Source organism: Xenopus laevis, chromosome 1L (assembly GCF_017654675.1).
Source record: "Xenopus laevis strain J_2021 chromosome 1L, Xenopus_laevis_v10.1, whole genome shotgun sequence".
Lineage (NCBI taxonomy): Eukaryota > Metazoa > Chordata > Amphibia > Anura > Pipidae > Xenopus > Xenopus laevis.
Window position 1 is genome coordinate 43,365,461 of NC_054371.1, and position 27,431 is coordinate 43,392,891.

Sequence of the window (27,431 nt, forward strand, 5' to 3'; positions counted from 1 at the left end):
AATTGCCACTGAGGTCAGGAAGTGTTTTTTCCCTCTTGTGGCATAATTTTTTGCCTTCCTCTAGGTCAAAACAGTGGATAGATGATAATGTATTTTAAGTTTTAAGTTTAAGAGGTTCTCTCTTGTGACTGCATGGTGGATTGATTGATACAGAGACTAGTACTGCTTGTGCTAGGTGACAGCCTGCTTGGATTTCCTATCATCGGCATACTGCAGATTAATTAGCAGCAGCTGGGCCTGCTGAACTTTTATGATGGTGGGAGATGCAGCTCCTGCTGGTAACAGATTTTGGGGCCATCCTCTCTGTAAGCAGAGGCAATCTAATACTCCGTGGTGGATATAATGGCATAGTGCTGATCTCAAGTGAGGAACGTCAGAGCACAGTAGCAATTCTGGATTTGAATATTGCTTTGTAGTGAGGCTGACAAAGTCATATTTATTTGATAAAATGTGAATAAATGTTGTGGCCATTTTATCCCATATCTGGTTCCTGGTGTTTCATTAGGGTAAGTAATAATGGAGTTCAGTAGGATGGCTGAAAGCGAAGGGGTAATTGAGGAGTCCCCTTGTCATGTCTTATTCACTACTTTATTTATATTATTATAAAATATTTTTTTAAATATCGTTCATATACAGGGATGGAGTCTATTATCCAGAATGCTTGGGAGCTAGGGATTTCCAGTTATGGAATCGTTCTGTAATTTGGATCACTATACTTTAAGGGAGTTATTTACTAAACCACAATTTTTTTTCTGGTCAGGATTTTTGGGCAAAAACTAAATATTTTTGTGGGGAAAAAAAAACATTTTCAAGATTTATTTTACCCAGAAGCTGCAAGTCCGAATCCAAAAATCCACCATCTAAAGCTTGCCGAGGTCATGTAGAAGTGAATGGCAGATGACCCTTTTATAATTTGAAGATATCGTGGTCTGCGCTGGGTTTCGTCCAATAATCCAGAAAATTTTAGGTGTTTAGGTGATAAACTGATTCGCCATTAAATCAGAAAAATTCGTTTGATTCTGATTTTTACTTGAATTTATTATGTTTTTTCCAACCTGAATTTTTACTTATTTTATTTTAAATAACTTAAAATCATGGATAGGAGTTTAGTCGAACTTGGTTTAATTAAAATAGAAACATGGTTAAAGTTTTAGTAAATAACCACCTAAGTCTACTGAAAAATCATTTAAACATTAAATAAACCTAATTGGATCGTTTTGCTTCAAATAAGGATTAGCTATATCATAGTTAGCATGAAGTACAAGCATGAAGTACAAGGTACTGTTTTATTATTACAGTTTGAAAGGCAACATTTTAAATTAAGAATTATTTGAGTAACATGGAGTCTATGGCAGAATGGCTTCCTGTAATTCAGAGCTTTCTGGATAGTGAATCCCATACCTGTACTTTCTCTTTTACAGTGCCATTATCTCATAGAAGCTAAAAACTGTTTTTTATATATATATATATATATATATATATATATATATATATATATATATAGAGAGAGAGAGAGAGAGAGAGAGAGAGAGAGAGAGAGAGAGAGAGAGAGAGAGAGAGAGAGAGAGAGAGAGAGAGAGAGAGAGAGAGAGAGAGAGAGACATTTGCATCTAAAGAAAGCTGTGGTCTCATGCACTCCAGTAAATGACTTGATTTGAATTGTATCCACCACATTATATTATATGAAAGCATTAAGGTTACGGCTCATGGTCTGGAGCCTTTGTCAAAATGCAACACAGTTACACAATTTTAAAACCAAACAAGCTCCACTTAATTCATGACATCACCAACAAGTGTGTTTCTTAATTAATTAGTCAGTTAATTAGTCAGTTAATAAAATACTCAGTAAAGCTTATTATATAGTCACAGCAAATGAAAAGTTGCAAGTGGGACAGGAAATATTAGATATAAATATATATAATTATAAATACAAAGCAACACCCACATTTTTATCGCTTATCCAAAAAACAGCTAAAAGAGCAATATTCATCCATTCCCTTTGGGGACAATGTATCCAGTGTTTTGATCCAAAAAGCTTCACGTTGTAATAATTTGCGGGATCTATCACCTCCTCTCCTTGGCATCAGAACATGATCAATTGCCATATATTTAAAAGTAACTAAATGGTGCCCAACCTCCAAAAAATGTTTAGCAACCGGTTTGGTGGTTTTCTTATTTCTATAAGCTACATTAATGGCTGATTTGTGAGCATCAATTTGCAATCTCAACATCAACTCAGTTTTCCCCACATAAGATAATCCGTAAGGGCAGGTGATTAAATATATAACATGTGTGGTCGTGCATGTAATGTGGTGACATATTTTATAACAATGGCCTGAATGAGGATGTACAAAGCTATTGCCTGGTGTCATATATATACAGGACAAACATGTTGGACACTTATAGCATCCAGGTTTATTTGTGGGTAACCATGAAGTGATCAAACTATGTTCTTTATAACAATGTATGGGGTCTCCCAACACCAATAGGTCACAAAGGTTCTGACCCCTCCTATAACCCACCATAGGTGGATCTGGGCACACTTGACCCAATACTTCATCCCTTTGTATAATTTTCCAATTGGCTCTAAGGGTATTGTTAATGGAGGATGAGACATTGTTATATACTGTTGATAAGATCAAAGGACTCTTGTCAATTCTCTCTGTCTGTTGTGTTGAAACTCGGCTTCTAGCCTTAACCAATGCTTGATCTAGGGCCCTGCTTTTATAGCCCTGTTGCAGAAATCTCTCTTTCATCTGAGTTAATTGTATTTCACATTTCATTTCATGTGAATTATTGTGCAGTACTCTGCAATACTGAGACAAAGGCAGCAAACACTTCAAAGCAGGGGCATGGCAACTAGATGCATGCAATAAAGTGTTGCAATCTGTGTTTTTACAGTATAGGGAGTATTGAACCTTACTGTTGTACAATGTCAGATGTAAATCTAAAATTTCTAATGTTTGACCACACTTAGCTGTCAATTTAATAGTTTCAGAAGATAGTTTCAACATAGTTTCAAAATCAGATTCATCGCCTCGCCAAATCAAGATAATATCATCGATAAAACATATATATAGAATAATGTTTTGGGCATATTTAGAAAGAATGTTAGCCATTTCAAATTGACACATGAAGCGGTTAGTGTATGAGGGCGCCATCGGGGGCCCCATTGCGCTGCATGCAATTTGTTGATAATAACTGTCCTCAAATCTGAAATAATTGAAGGTGAGAAATTTGTAACAGGTCAATAACAAAACCAACTGGTGGCCCATCATAACCAAAGTTTTCCACAATAGGTTTTTGAAGGCCTTCTTGGTGTGGGATGCTTGTTTACAAGCTCACCACGTCGATGGTGGCCAGGATTTTAGGGTCATCACCTGTCAACGTTAATTCTCTTATGCACTTCAAAAATGTGGAGTGTCGCGTAAGTATGAAGATGTGGAGCAAACCAAAGGTTGAAGAATCTGATCGATATAAACACCCAGCGGATGCAGTAAACCCTCCCTAGCAGATAAAATCGGCCTCCCTGGTGGAGAGGTCAAATTTTTATGTATCTTAGGGAGTGTATACAAAATTGGACAGATAGGATGATCCTGTCTTAAAAAATTAAATAAAGAATCAGTGATCCAACTATAATTTTAATAGTTTATCAATCTTAGATTTAAAACACCAGACAGGATCTGCATCCAATTTCATATATACATTAGCATCCGCCAACTGAGATAGAATTTCCATGCGATAATCACTATAGTTCAACAAGACAATTCCGCCCCCTTTATCTTCGGGGCGTATCACCAAAGTGGGATCATTACGTAAAGTAGAGAGAGCTTCTATTTAGGCTCTAGATAAATTATTAAAATTGCTTGTTGAACTAGCACAAATGGAATCTATTTCATTATCCTTAGCTTTTTTTAAACAATTTTACTGCAGCATTCTGTGTTGGGGGACAAAAATCACTCTTAAATCTTAATTTTTCACGGGTATCTATCCCAGTAGTCTCCCTAATGCAGAAGTGATCTTTTAATTTCAATTGCCTAATAAAGTGAAACAAATGGGATGCCAGAGGCGGAGCATCCAAGGAAAAACCACAAGAACCGTTTGAATTAACGCTAATCAGTGTAAAAAGTCTTTTTGGAGTAAAGCGAAACAAATCAACATCCCATTGAAACCTATCAAATTTCACAGATGGTACAAAAGTTAACCTTTTCTAAATAAATTTCGCTTCCCCTTCAGAAAGTACATGAGTTGACAAATTAAATATTGGGGTCACTATAGTATCCGGGGCCTGCCTCTTTTTGCCCCTCCTCGTTGGGTATCTTTTCCTCGACCTCCTCGAGGGGGGTCTGGTGTTGAGAATGTCCCCTTCTATATAATCAGAATGTAAACTTGCCCCTTTGTCAGTAGTAATACTACTATGTATCGTGGTCTGAGAATTGCCGTCATCGGGATCTGAATCTCCTGAGCTGGTGTTTACAGTTTGTAAAGGGTTAGCTCGCCACCGTCTATTCTTATGGTGTGTCTGAATGATCTGTAGTGTTGCATTTGCTCTCCGCTTAACCAGCGGTAAATTTTATGATCAGCGTAATCATCATTAACCCTTTTAAGTTTTTCCCTTTTAAATTTTAATAGTTCCAATTTATATTGTTCCACTTGCTTTGCACAATTGGTTAAAATATCTTTAGAGGAATCCGCCTCAAGCATGGTCTGGTTATCACTCTCAAAACTCATCAAATTTCTCTGTGCCTTCATTAATTCCACAGAGACTTCCTCTATTAGCAGCACCATCAAATCTAATGAACAAAGTTCAATACACGAGTCCATTTTATGCAAAAGTCCGGATTTGAGCTTCCCATAGTGGGAACATCACGAATGCGGAATCCCCGTGGGATCTTTTTGGCACGATAAGAGTCTGATAAAAAAAGACCATGTAGGTCAAAATCAGTAACATGTTGTTTTAAACGGGTAAGTTCCCTACCAATGTCCTGAATAGTAGTGCTGGAAGGAAGCTCCGACTGTGAACTCGTCCATAGTACACGATCGGCATCAGCTTCAGAGACATGCCACGTCTCAGCATATTCAGTATTCAGACCAGCTCTTTCTGTGAAGTCCTCCACAATGAATCAGGTATGCTTCACAGCACCCAGAAGTAAAAGATATTGGTATAGCGTGTGCAGACTGAAAGGTTAAGGTATATATATATATATATATATATATATATATATATATATATATATATATATATATATATATGTATATATATATATATATATATATATATATATATATATATATATATATATATATATATATATATATATATATATATATATATATATATATATATATATATATATAGTCATGTCTCTTTGAAAACTGTACAATTTAAATTTAGTTCACGATAACACTGTGGTAATGCCTGATGAATGCAGACTGCAAATACCATTAATTTCTACCTAGGAGATTCATAATTTCAACCCATTAACAATGTATTTATTTCCATTCCTTTAAGCAACTTTATAATTTAATTGGAAGCAAAACTCTAGGGTTGATTTATGAAACCTATGGAGGCAGATCAAAGTCTTAAATTTCTAATCCATTCCACTTTGTGGAAAAATATTCTAATCACTGACAATACTAGTAAATTACACGATTTAGTGCGTTTTTTTCATGCCAGTCGAAAATTCCTTTTATTACTCTTTTTCAGACAGTAATGAATTTCATTAAGCCTTTTGTTGGTGACAACAATTTTTTAGCAGCAGATTTAATATATATATATATATATATATATATATATATATCTATCTATATCTATATCTATCTATATATATAAATATATATATATGTATATATATATATATATATACAGTGAAAAGATTTCTGACAGTAAGGAAATATGATTGCAAAATTGATAAAATTGCTGGAAATCCTCCCCAGTTTCATCTGTTATACATCTACACCATAGTAAATACAAAACTACTTGGACTGCAACCAGGCTTTGTCATCATTAGTATAGGAGACCATATTTTTTAAATTTTTATTTTCTTATAAAATATGTTCTTATAAATGGTGATTAGTGATGTCATTAGTTAAAATCAATCATCACACGACTAAAAAAAATCAATTGTAAAAACAATGAACCCCCGCTGAAAAATATTAGGATAGTAGAAATCACCTTGTCTTGTATTAAAAGCATTTGTGAACAGTCATGAAATTTCTCAGCAACTTCTAATATCCTTAAATTTTACAGTTACAATAGGGGTAAATAATTGTTTAGACAAACTGATAAAAAAATACATTTTGCTTTAGTATTTATGTATTAAATCTGCCTAATGGGCCACTTAGCATCAGTAAAAGTAAACTATATCCATGTTAATTCAGGGATATAATTTACGGTATATATTATATATGTTAAAGGAAATCTTGGGTTGAAAACTTGACTCCCAGACAATAGGGAGTCGCAGTATGTAATAAAAGTTTGCTATAGGAACAATAGCAACCGGCCAGCAAAAATTATTTACTTACAACTCGAATGTTTGCTTATTGATGAAAAAAACAAAAAAACTTGATCATTTGTTAATAACCCCCTTAATCTCCATAAACATGTTAGTAAGTGAAATGCCTTTTTCTGAATAGATTTGTTATCTATAGTGTGCATAATTTATACAGTATGTCTGGAAGAAAATATTGAGCATACTAGCAAGGATATCCTTATACAACTTTCACTTTTTATATATTTTTCAAGGGTTATGCCCAACATTTAGCACTCATGTTGCTTTATTTTTATTATTCTGCCAATTAAACTAATAAGCGCTGAATAGTAACTGTAGGGGTTTAGGCAACATGGCATTTTTTAATACGTTTTTGTTTTGTTCATTAATATCTATCCACAACCCACTGCTTACAGTATTATTAAAAGATATGACAATAACTCTGACTAATTAAGTCGTTTTGTATTATTAGAATTTAAGAATATTATATATATATATATATATATATATATATATATATATATATATATATATATATATATATATATATATATATATATATATATATGAATTAAACAAGTTACAGGGTCTAATAGGGCATTATATGTTACCTGTTATACCTATATTTCTCCTGAAGTGCTTGAATGCTCCTTCTTACCCTACCTACTAATAACTGAATCCATGAAATGAACCATGCCTCTGACCTGGCTTGTCTCATGGATAGTGACATTGGATGCCTACCCTCTCTCTTAGCCTGGACCTCACTAACATATCTGCTCACCATCTATTTTCTTATGATACTATGGTTCATAAGTAAGGTTGGATTTCTAAAGATGCTTTTATAGATCAAAAATGTCTGCAGCCCTTAAAGGACACTGGTAAGCACCAGAACCGGTGGAGCCCTCCTACTAAGCCAAACAGATGTTTAGAAATCCTATGTCCAAACACACTCCTGAGAATTATAATACAATTAGAGAACTGGTGCCTCATCAATCAAATGAATCCTCATCAATTTGTCTTAAAATAATACAGGTTATATGTAACAAATATCTGCTTAAATTCAAGTTTAGAATATTTATCTTACTTTTACAATTTGGTATTACTTAAAAGACAAAATTAAAAAAAAAAACTATATATTTTACAATGGTCCACACTAGTGCTAGTAACTTACTCTCATACGTTATCATAATAGAGGACTTTTTTTTACACTAAACAAGCTTGGCCTAAATAAGAATAGGCCGACATTTTGTAAGATCCCCTAAAGAGTGCCTTGCCAATTACTTAGAAAAGCACAGGGCTGCTCATTCAATTATTTTATATCCAAAACTACCTAGAACTTTGTGACTTCCTTCCAACTTCCTACCTTCCACAGACTGAACACTTTACTAGTGTATTTGGTTCAACATGGTGTTACAAAAGACTTTCATTCTTCTATTCAATGCATGGTGTTTCTGTGCATCGTGTTGTGCTAAATCACCATTAAAATGATGGGATTTGTGCGGTAACACAGAAAGTTTCTTAAGGGATTTCTTTTTAAAATGTAAAACTTTGTCAGTAAAAGCTCTGCTAGTAAAAGCTGGCGTGTTTCTATAGAAGTCAACTTGCTACCAACTTTATTTCTCTAGTTCATTTAAACATTGGATTTGTTGAGTCTCATTGAATATCAATGCAACCATGTTATTCTCTCTTGTGTGCAAGGTTTTTTTCTGCATTTGTTTTAATAAAGTAGTGTTTAAAGAAAAAAATTAGAGAATAAAAGTGCTGTGTGTTTTGTTGCCTTTTTTTATTTTATTTTTTTGAGCTATAAAATTAGTAAATTGGACTCTACAACAACTCTTAATAAAAAAATTTCAAAATCACTTTTTCCCCGATTTTGACTTGCCGAGTTCCATGTCCCACTTGAATATTCGATTTAGCCTATCTATCCTTAGGGTTGAGTAAATGGTTAAAGGCTCCATCGAATGCTGGGAAACATAAGGAAATTCGCCTGATGCTATTTTACTTTAAAATAGAGTGTTGTACAGGCTTGTTTTCTTGACCTCAACACAGGCAGAGTGGATAAGATTGAAGCAGGAGTTTTTCCTAATTGTCCAATTTCCTAATTACTTAGGAGCTTTTGATTGCACTAATGTTTTGCTCAAACACATCACCTCGCCATCAGCAGGAGCGCTACAGTAATCATAAGTGCTCCAATTACAACAATGTGCAGGTGGTGTGTGATTCCCACATGCGCATGATAAGTCTGAGATCTGTCTTTCCTGGAAGTGTTCATGAACCCACCGCTCACTCAGCGCTCCATTACCTCTTCACCCAAGGACAAATGCCAAGGGCTGGCTTGTTGGTAAGTTATATGTTACATTTTGTACAAGGCTATTTCAGATATTCCTTTAAAAGGATATGCATGTATTTTGGCAAGATTGTTGACTAGGTACAGTATTGCTACAATAAATGCACTATGCATCTTGGGACTTGTAGTTTACTTCAAGTAAGTGACTTTGTCAATTTGTTAATGGCACCTAATTTACTTTAGAAGTTAGATGTTAAGGGGAGACACTTCCCAGTTTGCACATGCACCTTGATAAATTAACTAATAAGGAAGGGAGGGGACATGTCTCCTATCAAATCGGTGCTGATATTGAGCTTACGATGCCTCTCAGGAAGGTTTCAGATATCATCGTCTTTGCCATGTTGTAGTGCAGATATTGATTATGATCTCAAACCTGAGATTGAGGGGTATGTTGGGAGACTCCTACAACCCTGATAAATAATTGAATAATCACATTTTTTTATTTGTAAAATTGCAAACGAGTTTAATCAAATTTAACACAATTCGAAATTCCACCCTTGATATATCTGCCCATAGTTGTTACATTTCTCAGCAGTATCTTTGTAATATTAGCAACGATTGTATTAATTTTATCAGCTGCCATTATTAAAACTAAGTCATGAGTGAAAATTTTCACCAGGTTTTCGCCATGAAAAAAATGCCCAAAGAATTCAATGAGTGAAAAAAATAGTTGCGTGTCGACCATTGACTTCAAATTATGGGACAGATTTATCAATGGTCAAATTGATAAATTAAATTTTTAAAATTTGATTTTTTAAGCTATTTTTAGTGTACTTCCACTATCGAATAGTCCAAAATTTGGTTCGAATTTAAAAAAAAAATTGACTATTCGAATATCAAAATTTATAAAAATGTATCAAAATGTATCAAAATTTAGCATGTACTATCTAAAACCTGGCGAATTGCTGTTTTAGCCTACGGGGGACCTCCTAGAACCTATTTGGAGTCATCACCTCGAAATTCGACTCTTGATAAATCTGCACCTAAATCTTTATTTCTGGTGAAATAACAACTAAACTGAAAATTGTTTGAAAGTGTTTGAAGGTGAACATCCCCTTTAAGTGCAAACATTTATTGGTGTTAGTTGGACTGAAATGATTATTAACCTTTTGTAATATATTATATTTAGTTTCAGTGTTGTTTTGTATTAGTCGTATATATTTGTCATGACTGCAAATATGTGTAGGAATAGATTTTGTTAATAGATGTATATTTAATGATGTGATTTAATGATACAACTACCTCTTTTATTAAAGAACCCGTATAACCAATAATACTTACAGTATATACGTGTGTATATAAAATGTTCATGTTTATATAAATACTGTATATCTATGGTCTACATAACCCTTTCTCCACATCACCTGTCTGTGTTGCTCAGTACCAGTTGCATGCATAACAGCTGGCATCTATTATTTCCAAATATGCCATTAATATTACTTCTTTAAGTCAAGCAGAAAAAATTATAGATAAATAAATGTAGAAATACTTGATCTTCATTTTCGGTATTTTGAAAAATACTTTATAAGGGTGGGGTTTTTTTTTACTTATGAAGATTATACAATGTGCTAATATTCTGGGATGCTTTTAAGTTTCATACTGCTCATTAATAGTGATGGGCGAATTTGCGCCGTTTCGCTTTGCGGGAAATTTGCGAAACGGGGAAAAATTCGCGAAACGGCGCCGGTGAATTTTCTCGGGCAAATTTTTTCGGGCGGATTTTTTTTGCTGCGAATTCGTGCCTGCCGATTAAATTCGCCCATCACTACTCATTAATAAACAGGATCAACACACGTACTAAGCAGAATAGCTGTCAGGTACATACATACATAAATGATCTGACACAGTACACGATGTATAGTTTATTTTTCAAAAATGACCATGTGCGTCCTGTTAGATATTCAAGGATAAGATTAATATTTTCTGCCTTCAAATCAAGCACAGCTATTTTTTTATGAATTTAATTTACTTTTCCTTTTAAACCTCTTTGAAGTACATCATTATATAGAACCATTCATCTTTGTAAAATTCTTTTTTTATGTGGAGCAGATAATTGACAGTCAGTGGTAGCCTCAAAAGACATCACTGACTTTCATTTTTATTACATTAAAAGACTTGTATCATTGAGCTTTTGGTGACAGCTTCACTCTAGCTGACAATAATTGACAGGGATTTTCGTTTAAAGAGTTTTGTGCAAATTCCAACTGGACATGTTCATTAAGACAAAATGTATACAAAACATTTACCTAAAGGCTGTGGGGTATTGATTGCATTCCCTATAGTTATATTGTATGTATTCATCAATAAATCATTACTAGCTAAATGACAATTGTGTTTTTTTAACAAAACAATTTATTGGACTGCAATCAGTAGTATTTTATAGTATGTATATACAGATATACATATATACATATATACATATATACACAGAGTCATTTATCATTGGCTGACCTTTCAAAGTAGCAACTTCCTTTTAATATATAACAGGCCTTATGGAAACAGTAGTATTTCAGCAGTGACAATGTTTATTGGATTAATGGAAAATATGCAATATGCATCATAACAAAATTAGAGATATTACATCAATACTTAGTTGAGCCTTTTGCAAATGTAACGCCTCCTATAGCTTTTGATGAGTGTCTGGATTCTGGATGGTGGTATTTTTGACTATTCGTCAATACAAAATCTCTCCAGTTCAGTTAAATTTTAAGGCTGTCGAGCATGGACAACCTGCTTCAAATCATCCAATAGATTTTTTTAGGATAATTCAAGTCGGGGGACTGTGACGGCCATTCCAGAATATTGTACTTCTCCCTCTGCCTAAATGCCTTTGTAGATTTCGAAGTGTGTTTAGGGTCATTGTCTTGTTGGAATATCAAACCCCTGTGTAACTTCAACTTTGTGATTGATGCTTAAACATTATCCAGAAGAATTTGTTGATATTCTTTTTTCACCATGCAAAGCTGTTTTTGTTAATAACTAAATTTTTCTCTCATCAGTCCAAAGCACTTTGTTCCAAAATGACTGTGGCTTGTCTAATTGAGCTTTTGCATACAACAAGCGACTCTGTTTTGTGAGTGCAGAAAGGGCTTCTTTCTCATCACCCTGCCATACAGATGTTCTTTGTGCAAATTGCTTGCCAGACCTGAGTTTTACAGCAACTGTGCCTGTGGCCTTTCATTTCCTGATTACATTCCTAACAGTTGAAACTGACAGTTTAAACCTCTGAGATAGCTTTTTGTAGCCTTTCCATAAACCATTAAACTGGACAATCTTTGTTTTCATATCTTTTGAGAGTTGCTTTGAGAGAGAAATTTTAAGGAGGAAGTACGTCTTAAATGACGAAAGCTTCCAATGCTTTTTAAACCATGTGAATGTAATTGTCATTTAATGCCTATGATTATGTGTGGTAACACACGAAACGCGTTAGGATAATATATGTTTGTGCAATAAAGTAAAAGTTTTTTTACCGCTACCTGGAGTCCTGTGGAGTGCGTGCCAAGCTGTTGATTTCTTACCTTGATGTCTCCCCCATGCTGAGCGGTGAGTGACCCACAGTTTTACTATATTGGAATATTTGAAGCGGAGGGCTCGGGGCAAGTGCACCCGAGCCAACTTGAAACAGCGGTGAGCGAATTTGTAATGAATGTGATAACAGACCGCTACTGTATGTAGAAAGGGATTCCAATTTGTGATATTAAAGTGCGGCGGGTGGTTTGAGCGCTCCTGCCTTCCTTCTCTAAAAGTATTTAATAAAGATTCAACTTACAGGACAGGTGAAACAAAAATACAGGCAGTGATGGGGAAACAGCAATCAGGAATCATAGTCAGAAACAGGCCAAGGTCAGAACCGGGGGAATCCATAGCAGTTGGAAGGAACACGAGTCAGGAGTGACTCAATCATAGGGCCAGTTCCAGCACATATGGTGTATGATATTGTTGGGGATTATACACTAGTTCTAGTTGACCTTTGGTTTGGAAATATATATAATGCTTTGCATGTGCGTGAATACATGTGCTGTATTTATACTTTTGCCAGGGCTGCTATAAGGTCCCATAGAAAGTCAGTATTTAGTTGGCTGGTGGGGGCTGTTTGGGCCTCTGTGTGGGCTGATTGGGCCTCTGTGTACCTGAAATGCCAGGGCCTATTTTAATTCTCAGTCTGGACCTGCTCCCAATCCTGCCCTGGATCAGGACACAGGAACACCGGAATCAGGAACTTGGAACACAGGATCTAGGAACACAGGAGCTTGGAACAAGGATGGTAAGTCATCTAACAGGTGCAGGTGTCAATTTGCTAGCAAAAGAGACCGTCACTAGCAGTCATTCAAAGTATATTATCAGGCAACTTTTTGCCACCTCAGATCTGGCGAATTTGAAAAGAAGCTAGATCTTCCTCAATCTTCTGTCACTTACATCATATCCTGTCTGCTAAAAATGCATCTTAGTTCTAAGAATTTTCGCTAGGCACAAATAAAGCTAGCGCATCTTAGCTATGAAACGCTTGCACTGCTGAAGTACAGCTACCGAAAAGTCGACAACGGTCGGCGCCCAGGACTAAGCTCTACATATTAGTGAATTTGGAGTACTCTAAGCGCATTAGCGTCTGGCACTTGTGATAACGTGCAGCTTAGTAAATCTGCACCTCTAAATCTATCACTTCATTAAGTGTAAAAACCATGAAAACCTCTAATAAAAAGCTGTTGAGATCCTATAGAAGTCAGTGGGAGTTGCGCTGATCCTATTGGACTGGTTTAAATCAATTTGGACTTTTAGAGATTTTCGTTTTTTCCCCGCTAGGAATCGTCGCAAAAATGTCTATTTTTAGAAGTTTAGAGGTATTTTGTTCGGATGGTTCATGGCATGGCATTTGTGGTTTTAGTGAAAGTGAGTTTATTCGTGTTTCAAAAACCACTAAAACCACAAAAATGAGACTGTTGATAAATAGACCTACACACTGACATATACTACTGCCATGATATTAAAAGGCAATGAATTAAACATTTTGTTGCTATAGAAGGCAAGGGACACCCTTTTGTACTGCATGATCTAAGCAGCAGCCAGAAACTACAGTGCACAAGGCTTTCAGCTCCAGTGTTGCAGGAGTGTGAATGATAACACTATACATCTTCACATTATGCAACATGGATATTTGTACAGGTTTCACATTGATATCCATGAATATATCTTGCTGTGTTTACAGAAATGTAAGCACCGCTAAAGAATTTATACAATAAAATAAATTGCTTGTGCATTTGCTATACCATATCCAACTACAGAATGTTCAAGTGACACTTAATTATGTTTCAAAATATAACATAGGGACACACCAAAATGTTTTCGGAGAAAACTAAGAGTAAATATTTTCAAATATTGGATCTATTAAAGGTGAACTAAACCCTAAAAATTAATATGGCTAAATATGCTTGCTGAACTTATTGCACCAGCCTAAAGTTTCAGCTTGTCAATAGCAGCAATGATCCAGGACTTCAAAGTTGTCACAGGGGGTCACCATCTTGGAAAGTGTCGGTGACACTCACATTCTCAGTGGGCTTTGAGCAGCTGTTGAGAAGCTAAGCTTAGGGGTCGTCACTAATTTACAAGCAAAGATAAGGTTTGTCTGTAATATAAGCTGATGTTACAGGGCTGATACTACATTCTGGTGCTAATTGCACTGTTTTCTGAGCTGCCATGTATATATGTATGTATAACTTTATTTGTTAAGGAGCTGCATCGCTGTACAGTGCATAAAAGTACAATATATATATATATATATATATATATATATATATATATATATATATATATATATATATATATATATATATATAAAAGTATACACAGGGAAGACAAATCACATAATAAATATATACAGAATCATATCAGGACAAGGAGCTTAAGAGACGTAGTGGGAAGGAGGTCCCTTCCCCGTAGAGCTTAAAGTCTAAGTGGATGGAAGGCTAACATACAGGCACAAATTGTAGATGAAAAAGTACACAAGGTCAAGCGTAAGCAGTAGGCACAGGACTAAGCTAATGTTTTAGTGCTCCAAAAGGTAGGCTTTTAGTTTTATCTTGAAGAGATTGAGAGAGGATTCCTTACGGACGAATTCAGGGATGGAGTTCCAGAGGTTAGGAGCAGCAAGATAGAAGGGTTTGAGATGAGAGGTGGCAGTGGACATGGATGGTGTGAAGAGAAGGTAGCTCTGAGAAGAGCAGAGAAGATGACCAGGAACATATAGTGAGACAAGAGAAGAAATGTAGTGAGGAGCAGAGGAGTGAAGGGCTTTGAATGTTAGTAGAAGGGTTTTATATGTTATCCCTTGCTAAACAGGCAGCCACGCAAAGGATTTTAGTTGGGGTTGAGCAGGATCCCTTTTAGGAGAGAGCAGAAAGATCATGGTTAGTGATGGGCGAATTTGCGCCATTTTGCTTCGCCGAAAAATTCGCGAAATTCGCGAAATGGCAAAAAATTTGCGAAACGGCGCCAGCATCTCGTTTTTAACGCTTTTTTCGGAAATTTTTTTTTTGACGCCGCAAATTCGCGCCTGGCGAATAAATTCGCCCATCACTAATCTGGTAGCAGAGTTTGACATTGATTGGAGGGGAGAGAGATGGGAGTCAGAAATATCAGTTAGGAGGAGATTGTAATAGTCTAAACGGGATAAGATAAGGGCATGGATTAATGTTTTGGCTGTGTTTTGTGAAAGAAATGGGCGTATCTTTGCTATATTACGGAGGAAGAAATGGAGAGAGATTACAAAAGGAATGGGACTGGTCAAAGATGACCCCCAAGCAGTGTTCTGAGTTAACCGGGTTAATGGTCATGCCATCAATAGTAATGGTGAAAGGAAGAGAAGGGCTTGGTTTGGGTGGAAAGACCATGAGCTCAGTCTTGGCCAAGTTGAGCTTGAGGTGGCATTGGTTCATCCAGGAAGAGATAGCTACTAAGCAGTCTGCTATCTGGGTTTGAACTTCAGCAGTTAGTGAGGAAGTGTCTAAATATATATTTAAGGCCAAATGAAGATATAAGGTCTCCTAAAGTGAGAGTGTACAAGGAGAACAACAGAGGAACAAGTACAGAACCCTGAGGCACCCCCAAATGTAGTAATTATCTGTATTAACTACTAATCCACCTTATATTGTGACATTTCTATTCTGTATGTACAGTATATTGTGAGTTGGTCCCTAAGCTCAGTAACTGAAATCAGCACAGAGCATGTACGGTGAATCAGCAGAAAAGAAGATAGGGAGCTTCTTACTAATCTGTTCTGATCAGTGCAGTTTACAAGAATATACATTTATGTCCTGCTCCTAAAATGCTGTGTAACAGGGAAAATCTGTGAAATGCATTGAAGTCAATAGGCATTTTTCGTGGGAATTTTTCCATATAGAATACATTGGCATCTATTACAGTTTTCTGCAGTAAGTTTCTTTTTTGCACAGAAAAACATTGGGGCCTTTGGCCGTCTTGTCACCCCATTTTTTTCCATAGCAAAATATGGAATTTTTGCCGCAAATCCATACCTTCATTCCATACTGAAAAATTTTGCTCATCAGTAAAAACACATGTTTAAAAAATGAAAGGATGCTTTAAGAAATGAAGAATTACAGACTTTAAACTTTGCTTTTAAGGCATTTTCGTTTCCTTGTGTGATTGGCCCTTCAATCTACTTTCTACTTTCTTTTTCACTTGATTCTCAATGAAGTTGGCAGTTGCCATTAAAGACAGCAAAATAGCCTGACTGCTGTGGAATAGTTGTTTTTCTACCACTTAGCAAAACTGATAAGCCTTCTCACAATGACTAGCTAAGCTAGAGCTTAGAGAGATATCTCAATAAGGTTAATTTGGGATTAATGCAGCACAGTGTTGTGTTGAGTTTGAAAACTGAAAATGCAAAGAAGAGAGCTGAATAATTGTTGCACTTTTACTGCTAATTCTATTACAGTGTTGTGAAATATTTTAAAGTCTATTAACTATATATATATATATATATATATATATATATATATATATATATATATATATATATATATATATATATATATATATATATATATATATATATGTAAATTGGAACCACTGAAGCATGAAGGATGCAAGGGGCCGAGGACAAAAGCAAAGAAAAACAATATACGTAGATAAGCATCAATGATATCTATATTTTTATGAATTGGGTAACAAGTCGAACATCCTGTTATAACTACCCTAAAGCTTCTCTATCATTTCATACTATTTTGGCAGTAGATTCCATACATCTGCTCACAGGTACATAAGAAATGCAATGCATATATCATCAGCACAGGTGCAGTTTCTTCCATATGGAATAGGAACACAATATGCTTGTGTAATAATATCTTGGCTACCCCCCTGTACACATTTAATTTCTTACCATCCCCGGGTCCTGAATCCCCCTTGCTAAATGAAAAGGTACTGGGAATTTACCTCTCATGGCAGTGCCTCCACCTAATAGGATCTGGGAATACACCTATGGGTAGCCCCACTAAGAACAAATGATTAAGCACACAATTTGCAGTAAAGCAAATAAACTTTATACAGTGATGAAATCCTCAGATGCTCCAAAGTTCTCCTAGTCGTGCACACAACTTGCTTTAATCTTTAAGGCTTGCTCCCAACACTATCCACAGTGCAAGCACAGCAAAGCCCATTCGACTGACATCTCTCTCCAGGCATCTCTTAACCTGGGCAGTCTCTCTCACAATTTTCGGGGTCCCATTATCCCCAAGGCCACATAGGGCCTGGCACTCCAGCACACCAGCAGGACAGTCACAGCTCCATTCTCCTTAAAAATGAAACTAGACTGAGCCTGAACACATGGCTCTAACCTATATGAAGCAGTTACGCACCAGTGACACCTTCTGGCCAAATCCGGTATCTGCCAGAACACACAGCATTAGGGACAAAGAGACTCACTCCCCCTCTCTTATTCAAATTAGGTCCAGCACTTAGCTTGCCAGGCAGGCGATTTCCCACCATGTGGTACTTTTATTACCATAGGGGTACATTATTATTAAATTCCTTATTAATCAATTCCTTATTCAATATGCCAGCATTATAACTCCTAATATTGAAAATCAAAAAAATAAAAAATAATTGGAAAGACACTGGATCAATTTATTGCATAACCAACACAACTATATACAGTCTGGTTTCTGATTCACAAACACAGATGTACCTATATCAGTTCTTGAGACATAAAGTGATGCTATTGACATAAAAGGCCAGATTCAATTCAGTGATGGGCAAATTTATTCGCCAGGCGCAAAAAAAAATGGATGCCGGCCTCAAAAACGAGACACCGGCATTTGCTAATTTTTCTCAGTTTCACAAATTTCGCGTGAATTTTCTGGCGAAACGGCCCTAATTCGAAAAACTCATCTCATGGCTTATTGCGTGAAAACTCTATTGAAGTATTTGGGAAAAAATGGAACTTGATTTGGAGAAAAGTTTTTTTCTCCTCAAATTGAATCCTGTCCTTTAGTTTTCATATGATAAAACATGAGATAACTTTTTTTCTCACTGAATTGAATATGGCCCAGAGTGAGCTAATAACATTAGTTTATGTTATTATGTTATGTTATTCTGTTAATATTCACTTTACTTATATTCTTATTATCTTTGTGCTGCACCAAACTTAAAATCTTTCAAGCCTTTTTTCCAAAAGAAAGTGTACATATTCAGAATTCATGCAGCATTTTGGTTTTCACCTTCTTTTTCACCTTCTGTGCATCAAGAACGTCTGCGTTTGGATCAAACAAAATCCCAGCAGACTTCAAAACAAATTTGAGATGTTCTAAGTATACAGTATAAAACTCCACAGGCAAGGTAAATACAGATAAGAAAAGTTAGAGGGGAAAAAAAAGAACATTATGATAATTGCCGAAATAAAATAAATATTGACTGTTATCTGTAGGTAATTGGGGTCAGTCTTTGAACAACATATAGCAGATATGATCACTCCAAGAGTACAGGAGGGGCATTGTGTAGCTCTCCTTCTAAAAAAATAAAGATGTTTTTTACTTAACAAGAGTTGAATATGAAAATTTCAGTTGGACAAATGTTTTATCCATCAGGTTATGTACTGTACTCAGCAGTCAATGACTATTTAACAATGCAGCTGATTACACATTTGCAAGAAAACTCCATTGCATATTCCAATCTGAATCAGAATCCACCATTTTAGCCAAGTTGTTAAGGTACAGCAGAAGGGGAAGATTATATAATGGGAATTGATTGTTTTGTCATTTTTAGATCTGTTTCTAAGTGATAGCATTCCCATCAGATTGCTATATGCCAAAAACCTGCAGTTCTTTTTATATAAAATGTAAGGATTGCAAAATAAGTTTTTTTATTCAAGCACATTAACTAAATGTGAAGCATATTCTAAAGGTAAACCTTTGCCAGTTCGATAAACCCATACAAAATACATAATGAATGATTAAATAAAGTGCCATACTGTGTGCCATTATAGTATTATTCTGTTCTTTTTGTACAATGACTTTTTCCCAAAAGGAACGTAGTTCATATGATGTTACTTAAAATGCACAGTCTATAAGAAAACAGATATTTGTGTTCTTGAGGTTTGTACACCCTCATGAATGTTATTCCATATATTAGCACGCAATATACAAATATACAAATGTTCTAAAAATATAAACAAATGCAGGATATCTGTTATTTAACAGATATGTTCCTACCTCAGACCATTGAGGACATCTGTGTTTGTCTCCCAAACTCCTTTTTCTGTCTAGCAGGTCTCTGTGATTTTGACAATTTTTTCTTTATAACCCATCCTGCAAGACAACACATAGGGGCTCATTTACTAACATTCAGATTTCCTTTTTTTCACAAAACATATTTTCTCTCTAAAAATGTGTGGGTTTATTTCTCTAAATTCAAAATGTATTAAACTGTAATACAAATCTTTTCCAAGTAAAAGCAGTAAAAGTCCCATGGAAGTCAATTGGAGCTGCACTGATCCTATTGGACCCTTTTTTCCTACTTTTTTTCAGACTTCAAGAGGTTTTCAGAAACGTTTCTGGTGTAACTCTCTGAAAAACATATTCAGTATTTGTTTGTATTTTTATTTGGATCATTCAGCATTTTTTCCATTTGTACTTTTTATATTCGAATCTTTTAATAACTTTCATGGCATTCATGGTTCTAGAGAAATAGAGTTTAATTGTGGTTTCAAAAAGCTCTAATACCACTAAAATCTGACATTTGATAAATGGGCCTCATATACATGTACAGTAGGTGTCAGGAAGAATAAAACTAAGCAACACATATTTAATGATTATAGCTATTGTTAGAATTAGAATTGTAAATAATCTATTTAGATTATTTGCTGATCAGCAAGGGTGAGACATTATTCATGATTTTCCTATAGGATGTAAACCTTTCTAAAACAAAACCAGACTGTTGCAACCAATGATATGCAGATGATGAATAAACAATGTTGTACTCATCTGGTTTACATTTTAAGGCCATATTTTTAAAGCTAGTGAAAAAGTGTTATTGGAAAACAACAAACATTTGTATTCTATAGCCATGGTACACTGCATCACAAGTGGTTATGCAGCTATGAATTTTGGCTGATGTGTAATGAGTAAAACTGTTAGCTTCAAAAAGCCAGTGTTGGCCATAACATTTTAAACTAGGCACTATATATGCTCAGTGGGCTCCAGGCTGATGTAAGTAATTACTGGGCATGCTCAAAGGTTGACCAAGCACATATCAGTACATTTTATTAGTGGTGGGAAGTGGTGAAAAAAGATTTGGGGTAAACACTGGAAACACCTTCTTCATCAAATGTTGCTGTACCTTTTGGTAACCTTTGTGAAGGTTTAAGTTTTCATTAAAATGGAAGAATTACAATGCAGCCTTTGCTGAGATAGGAGCTTAGAGGAGGAAATAGCAAATGTTACCTTCCTTGTCCCTGCAGCATCATTTTAGCAAAATAAGCAGAATGTGAAATATTTCATTCACAGAACAGAACATGTTTCAAAGCATGCACAGGAATTGTGTATTAGAAAAATACATTTAGATATGCAGTGTTAATGAAGTAAATGCATGCACCAGTAAATTGCAAATAAAATTATAATAGGCAAAAACATAAAAATGGTAATGGTGGAGTTTAATGCATGATAGATCTGCAATTCTAGTTGAGTTGAGCTTTTATTTGTATTCAGTAAATCTTGAAAGTGAAAGAATTTACTCATGTCAGCATATTTAAACATAATATTATGATTAAGCCTTCAGATCACAGTCATTTTTGCCTGTAAAGTATTAATATAATAGTATAAATAAAAATATATAAAAGTATAAATACTGTAAAGTATTAATATAATAGTATAAATAAAAGTATATAAAAGTATAAATACTGTAAAGTATTAATATAATAGTATAAATAAAAGTATATAAAAGTATAAATACTGTAAAGTATTAATATACTAGTATAAATAAAAATATATGAAAGTATAAATAAATCTGTAAGCACATTATGAAAGATCACTTAAGAAATTGTTAATAAATAAACTAGCCTGTTATTAATACAATGAGGTCAATTACATCCAAACTGATGAAAAATGAAGTGGTACAATATGCACGTAGAATGCATTATCCAGAATGCTTGGGACCTGTTGTTTTCCAGATAAAGGATTGTTCCATAATGTGGATCATCATGGATCAAGTCTGCTAGAAAACATTTAAACATAAAATAAACCTAATAGAATTGTGTTGACACCAATATGAATTTATGCAGTTACTATCGAGTACAAGCTGCTGCTTTATTATTTAGAAATAAAAACATTGTTAAAAATTAGAAGTATTTGCTTAAAAAGGATTCTATGGGGAAAGGCCTTGCCATAATTCAGAGTTTTCTGGATAATTGGTTTACAAATAAGGGATCCCATACTCTGTACTCGCCCATGCTAGGATAGCATCTAGAAGAATGGTCAGACTAGCAAGCCAGTATCTATCTGTTGGTGTTTTAGCTCAAGACTGTTAATCTTGCTGATCTTGGAAGCCATCTTGAAAGCCATAATTTAACAAGAGAGGGTTGTGGCATGTAACATTGCATTTTAAAACTTTGTGTCACAATAAGAAATATTACACATCTCAAGTGTTTAGTATGCTGAATTAAACAAAGGATAACTATTCCAATTACATTTATTTACTTAGGTTGTAGCAACAAAATATGTCATTATTCAATAAACTTTATATATAATAAAATTGCACACTTTTTAAATGTTAAATAGACACCAAACTTGGTCCACTTGTGCAGTGTCGGACTGGGACACCAGGGGCCCACCAATATACCTTAGACCAGGGGCTCACCAAAAGTTTTTAAACCAGGGGCCCACCCTCAGTACTATTTTCTTTCAACCTCTATTCTCCTAGTCTCTTTTCTTTACATACTATAATCTATTATTCCATCTATTTAGCCTCTCTGTTCTCATAGAAATAGGGAATGACCATGAAATAGGCCAAACGTTTAGCAGCACGAGGGCCCACTGACACCTGGGCCCACCGGGAGTCATCCAAGCCACTAAAAAAGTCAATAACAAATTTCCATCACAACATCACCCTGCACAAAATCTATGAATTGACACAACTGCAACATCAACACAAATCAATTTAACAACCAACTTGGACTATTTGGAACTACTTTATTATATCAGTTAAAAACAGTATGGGACTAAGATAAAGCCCTTTTTGTAGTTTATTTCACATTGGCCACTGAATGTTTTGATTACATCTTTCTTGAGGAGTGGTTTCATATAATGTAGTTATACAAGGTATTTTTTTCATTATTTTTACTTTCTAATCCTTGTTATTTTTTCTGAAAAACACATGCAATTGTGGCAGATGCAACTTAGCTAATGGGTGCAATTACACTGGAAATATATAAAATAAAACTGCTTTATGGATAAAAAAAATTACAATTTGCACACAGTATAACTGCAATTTTGTTTGTAAATTATCTCTGTGGTCTTGTTGTCATTTGGTGAAAAAAAAACCAGGTTGCTTTTTCAAAGAAACTTTGATACTACTTTACAATCTGCTTTGTTATTATTTAGAATGGCGTGGTCTGACCAAATGAAAGAAAAGTTTTAGTTAAATCTCTAATAACACAATGTCACCCAACTCTGAATGCTAATTATCTGTTGCTACATATTACATATTAAGATAGCACATTTTAGATACAGTCCTCCAGCAGCCTTACATTTTAGAATAGAATCCATTGATTTCATCAAAGGATAATTTTGGCAACATTGCTAAAAATATACATATACCTGTAGGCCTTGAATGATATAATCAAGCATTCTCTCCATTAAATTTATTCAGCATGATAGTGTAGAATTCATTTTTTATGCTGTTTCCATATTTTAGGGGCTGATTCACTATGGGTCGAATATCGAGGGTTAATTAACCCTTGATATTCGACTAGGAATTGAAATCCTTCAACTTCGAATATCGAAGTCGAAGGATTTAGCGCAAATTCTGCGATCGTACAATTGAAGGATTATTCCTTCGATCGAACGATTAAATCCTTTGAATTGAATGATTTGAAGGATTTAAATCCAACGATCGAAGGAATATCCTTCGATCAAAAAAACTTAGGCAAGCCTATGGGGACCTTCCCCATAGGCTAACATTGACTTCGGTAGCTTTTATCTGCCGAACTAGGGGGTCGAAGTTTTTTTTAAAGAGACAGTACTTCGACTATCGAATGGTCGAATAGTCGAACGATTTTTACTTCGAATCCTTCGATTCAAAGTCGTAGTCGTAGTCGAAGGTCGAAGTAGCCCATTCGATGGTCGAAGTAGCCCAAAAAATACTTCGAAATTCAAAGTTTTTTTACTTCGAATCCTTCACTCGAATTTAGTGAATCGGCCCCTTAATGTCAGAGATGGAAACTTTTATTTTAAAGATGCGTATGCTGTTTTATAAATACGATGCAGTGCTATACTAACTACATTGCTTGGAATTTACATACTTTATGTCTTTAGTCAACTTTATTATTGTTCCAGTGCCGTCTAAATCTTTCAGACTTCAGTACTCAAAAAATAACATTTCCTTTTTCAAATCTTATTTCATGTTCAATTGCAAAGCAAGTCCATTGGATTCAATACATTTCCTTAATATACGTTCTGCAAATCAACAGACATTGGGGCAAATTCACTAAGCGCCGAAGCGCCGAACGCTAGCGTCAATTCGCTAGCGTTGGGCATTTTCGTTACTTCGCAAATTCACTAACGAACGCTGGCGTAGATTCGCTAGTGTTACTTCGCACCCTTACGCCTGGCGAATTTAGCTACGGACGTAACTACGCAAATTCAGTAACGCGCGCAGTGTACGCTACCTTTTACGCTAGACTTCATTCGCCACCTCAGACCAGGCGAAGCGCAATAGAGTAGATAGGGATTGCTTCAAAAAAAGTCTAAATTTTTTCTAAGTCCCAAAAAACGCTGGCGTGTTTTCTACATTATGGGTGATAGGCTGAAAAAGATCGAAAAATTTTTTAGGGCTCCCCTCCTTCCCCCCTACATTTCCTGACTCATGGCAACTTACCTATACAGTGGGCACATGTGTAGGGCAAAATAAAATTTTTATTTGATGTTTTGAAGGTTTTCTAGGCATTTGTAGTGCTTATACGTATTCCTCCATTGAAATTTGAAATTGGCGCCGTATGCAAATTAACCTTCGCTAGCGTAACTTCGCTTCACTTAGCGAATCAACGCTAGCGCAACTTCGCAACCTTACGCTACCCCTGGTGAAGTGCGGTGAAGCGCGGCGAAGCGAGGCGAAGTTGCGCCTGGTGCAACTACGAATCTTAGTGAATTTGCCCCAATTGAGTCTATGTTCCCATTGTGTTTTTGATTTTAGATAAGAAGCAATAATTTATGAAATTCCTTTGAGAGGATCATTTTTCTAACATGATAACCATTCTCATGATACATTATCAACTGATAATATGCAACTATAACAGTACCATTCACTTTTATAGGGACTTTTTTAATTTAAAAAATGCATAGTTTAAAATTTTTCAAGGGATGCATGTTTTCCTGAACTAAGTTCTGAAAGGTTACTTCTATTATTTTCATTATAATTATTATTATTACAACATATTTCCAAGTGCTGTACAATAAATGAGGGTATACAATAAACATACAGATTACATACAAAAAAAAAAAATAACCGATAAAGGAGATAAAGTGAACCCTGGGTGTGTCATATGTAGAGCTTGTATGATTTTTTTTAATAGTATCTTATTGGTCTTATGATTGTTTATAAATAGTGATGGAAAAAATTTCCAGTTTCGCAAAAAAATTCACAAAACGGCGAAAAATTTGCGAAACGCATTGAAGTCAATGGGCTTTAAAATAATTTTGACGCACAAAAATTTTGATGTGAGGTATTTCACGAGGAAATTTGCCACAAATTAATGCCTGGCGATTAAATTTGCTCATAGCTATTTATATACAGTGTATATATATATGAGTAACATGAGTATAACATGAGTAATAAAGTCAGCTTTAAAATAATTTTGGACCAAGTCGTTCTTTAATTCAATATTAAGAAGATTTATTATATCACTATGGTAGACATAAGCGGTTTCTACCTTTCCGTCTTTTAATGATGCACATGTTGTAACAGAAATACTGTATGCAATTTTAAAACCTGCCATCTCGTTAATAGATCATATCCATTCTTGTATATTATTAACATTAATAATAAAACATCTCGAATAGTGATGGGCGAATTTATTCGCCATGCGCGAATTCGCGGCGAATTTGCGCGATTCGCGCCGAGCGAATAAATTCGCGAAACGCCCGCGAAAATTCGCGGTAAAAATTCGCCGGCGTCAAAAAATTTTTTTTTCCGAAAAAAGTCGCCGGCGTCAAAAACGGGCGCCGGCGCCAAAAACGGGCGCCGGCGTCGGAAAAACGGGCGCCGGCGTCAAAAACGAGACGCCGGCGCCGTTTCGCGAATTTTTCGCCGTTTCGCGAATTTCGCGCGAAATTCGCGAATTTTTCGGCGAAGCGAAACGGCGCAAATTCGCCCATCACTAATCTCGAACATTTGTCTTCTATGCCTTCTCTTAGAATCTGCTGTGTTACAGCTTGTAGGTATGAATAACTACTCATATGAGACAGACAGCATGACGGCTAGTTATTTTGCACAAGAGCACATTTATGTAAATATGTAGAACGGGTCTATATGATTTACTGATACCATAAAATTCTGTCATTGTGATACATGTGGCCTGAGACAAGACTTTCTTAGCACTGTCCTCATTTACTATGTTATTTAATTATGAATTTCATCAGCTAAACTTCTGAATGTCCTGAAAATATGTTTCATCATTATCCAGTCAGCATCTACATAAAAAGAAATAATGTTAGAGGGACATGAGGGAAAAGCAGACATTTCTTTTAGGGAAATATTCTGTTTTACACATTTACTTAGCTCGAGTCAAGGAATAGAATAAAAAATACTTCGAATTTCGAAGTATTTTTTTGGCTACTTCGACCATCGAATTGGCTACTTCGACCTTCAACTACGACTTCGACTTCGAAGTAAAAATCGTTCAACTATTTGACCATTCGATAGTCAAAGTAGTTGACCACCTACTTCGCCACCTAAAAACCTAGGTACAATGTTAGCCTATGGGGAAGGTTCCCACAGGCTTTCTAAGTATTTTTTTATCGAAGAGAAATCGTTCGGTCGATGAATTAAAATCCTTCGAAACGCTTCGAATTGTTTTCCTACGATCGTTTGAACTAACGAATTGCGGTAAATCCTTCGACTTCGAATATCGAATTAACCCTCGATATTCGACCCTAAGTAAATGTGCCCCGTAGTGTAGTTCTAAAATGCAAGGGTGAATCTTATGTGCTAAATTAAATTTGGGACCAAGTTTTCCAACATTTCAAATAATAACAAGATCTTCATTTTTAATGATCAATGGAGTAAGAAGTAGTGATTGGCGAATAAATTCGGCAGGCCCAAATTCACAACGAATTTCCGCATTTGGCCTCCGGTGAATAAACTTGCGAAACTGCTGCAAAAACTCACTGGAGAAAATTCGCCAGCATCAGATGATTTTAGACACGCGTCGGAAAAGTCGCTCTCTTCAAAACCGCTGCTCGTCAACATTATTCAGATGCCCATTGACTTTAATGCCGGTGTCAAACTTGAAGTGATCATCAGAATTGACGCGGGTGTGAAAATTGACACAGGCGTCAAAATTCGCATTACGCGGATTTTTCACATTTTACAGGAAATTCGCAAATTTTTCAGCGAAAACGGGACAAATTAGTAAGAAGCATTCAGGGTCACTAAACATCATGAGTGATCAAGTACCAGAAGGGAAGTAAAAAATGAGTCCCAAAGGGAATAAAGCTAGACAAGTCAAAATATAAGAGAGATAAGAGGGTTACTATCATCAGATATGCAAATATATATATTAACTGTTATGTTGACTTCTTAAACTAACAGGTACAAATGTGATACACAATCTTTTCTAAGTATTTTGCCCTCAGGATCACAGGAAACCATTAGCA

General features: G+C 35.4%; 1 protein-coding gene across 2 annotated transcripts in view; it reads right to left on the minus strand.

Annotated features, from left to right (window-relative positions):
• Positions 1 to 27,431, minus strand: part of sgcz.L (sarcoglycan zeta L homeolog) — a 433,181-nt gene that overhangs the window by 213,347 nt on the left and 192,403 nt on the right. For both annotated transcript variants that reach the window (XM_018230203.2, XM_041589029.1), the window contains exon 2: positions 19,557 to 19,652. The gene's annotated coding sequence lies outside the window, so the exon portion shown is untranslated. The remainder of the gene's footprint in view (positions 1 to 19,556; positions 19,653 to 27,431) is intronic.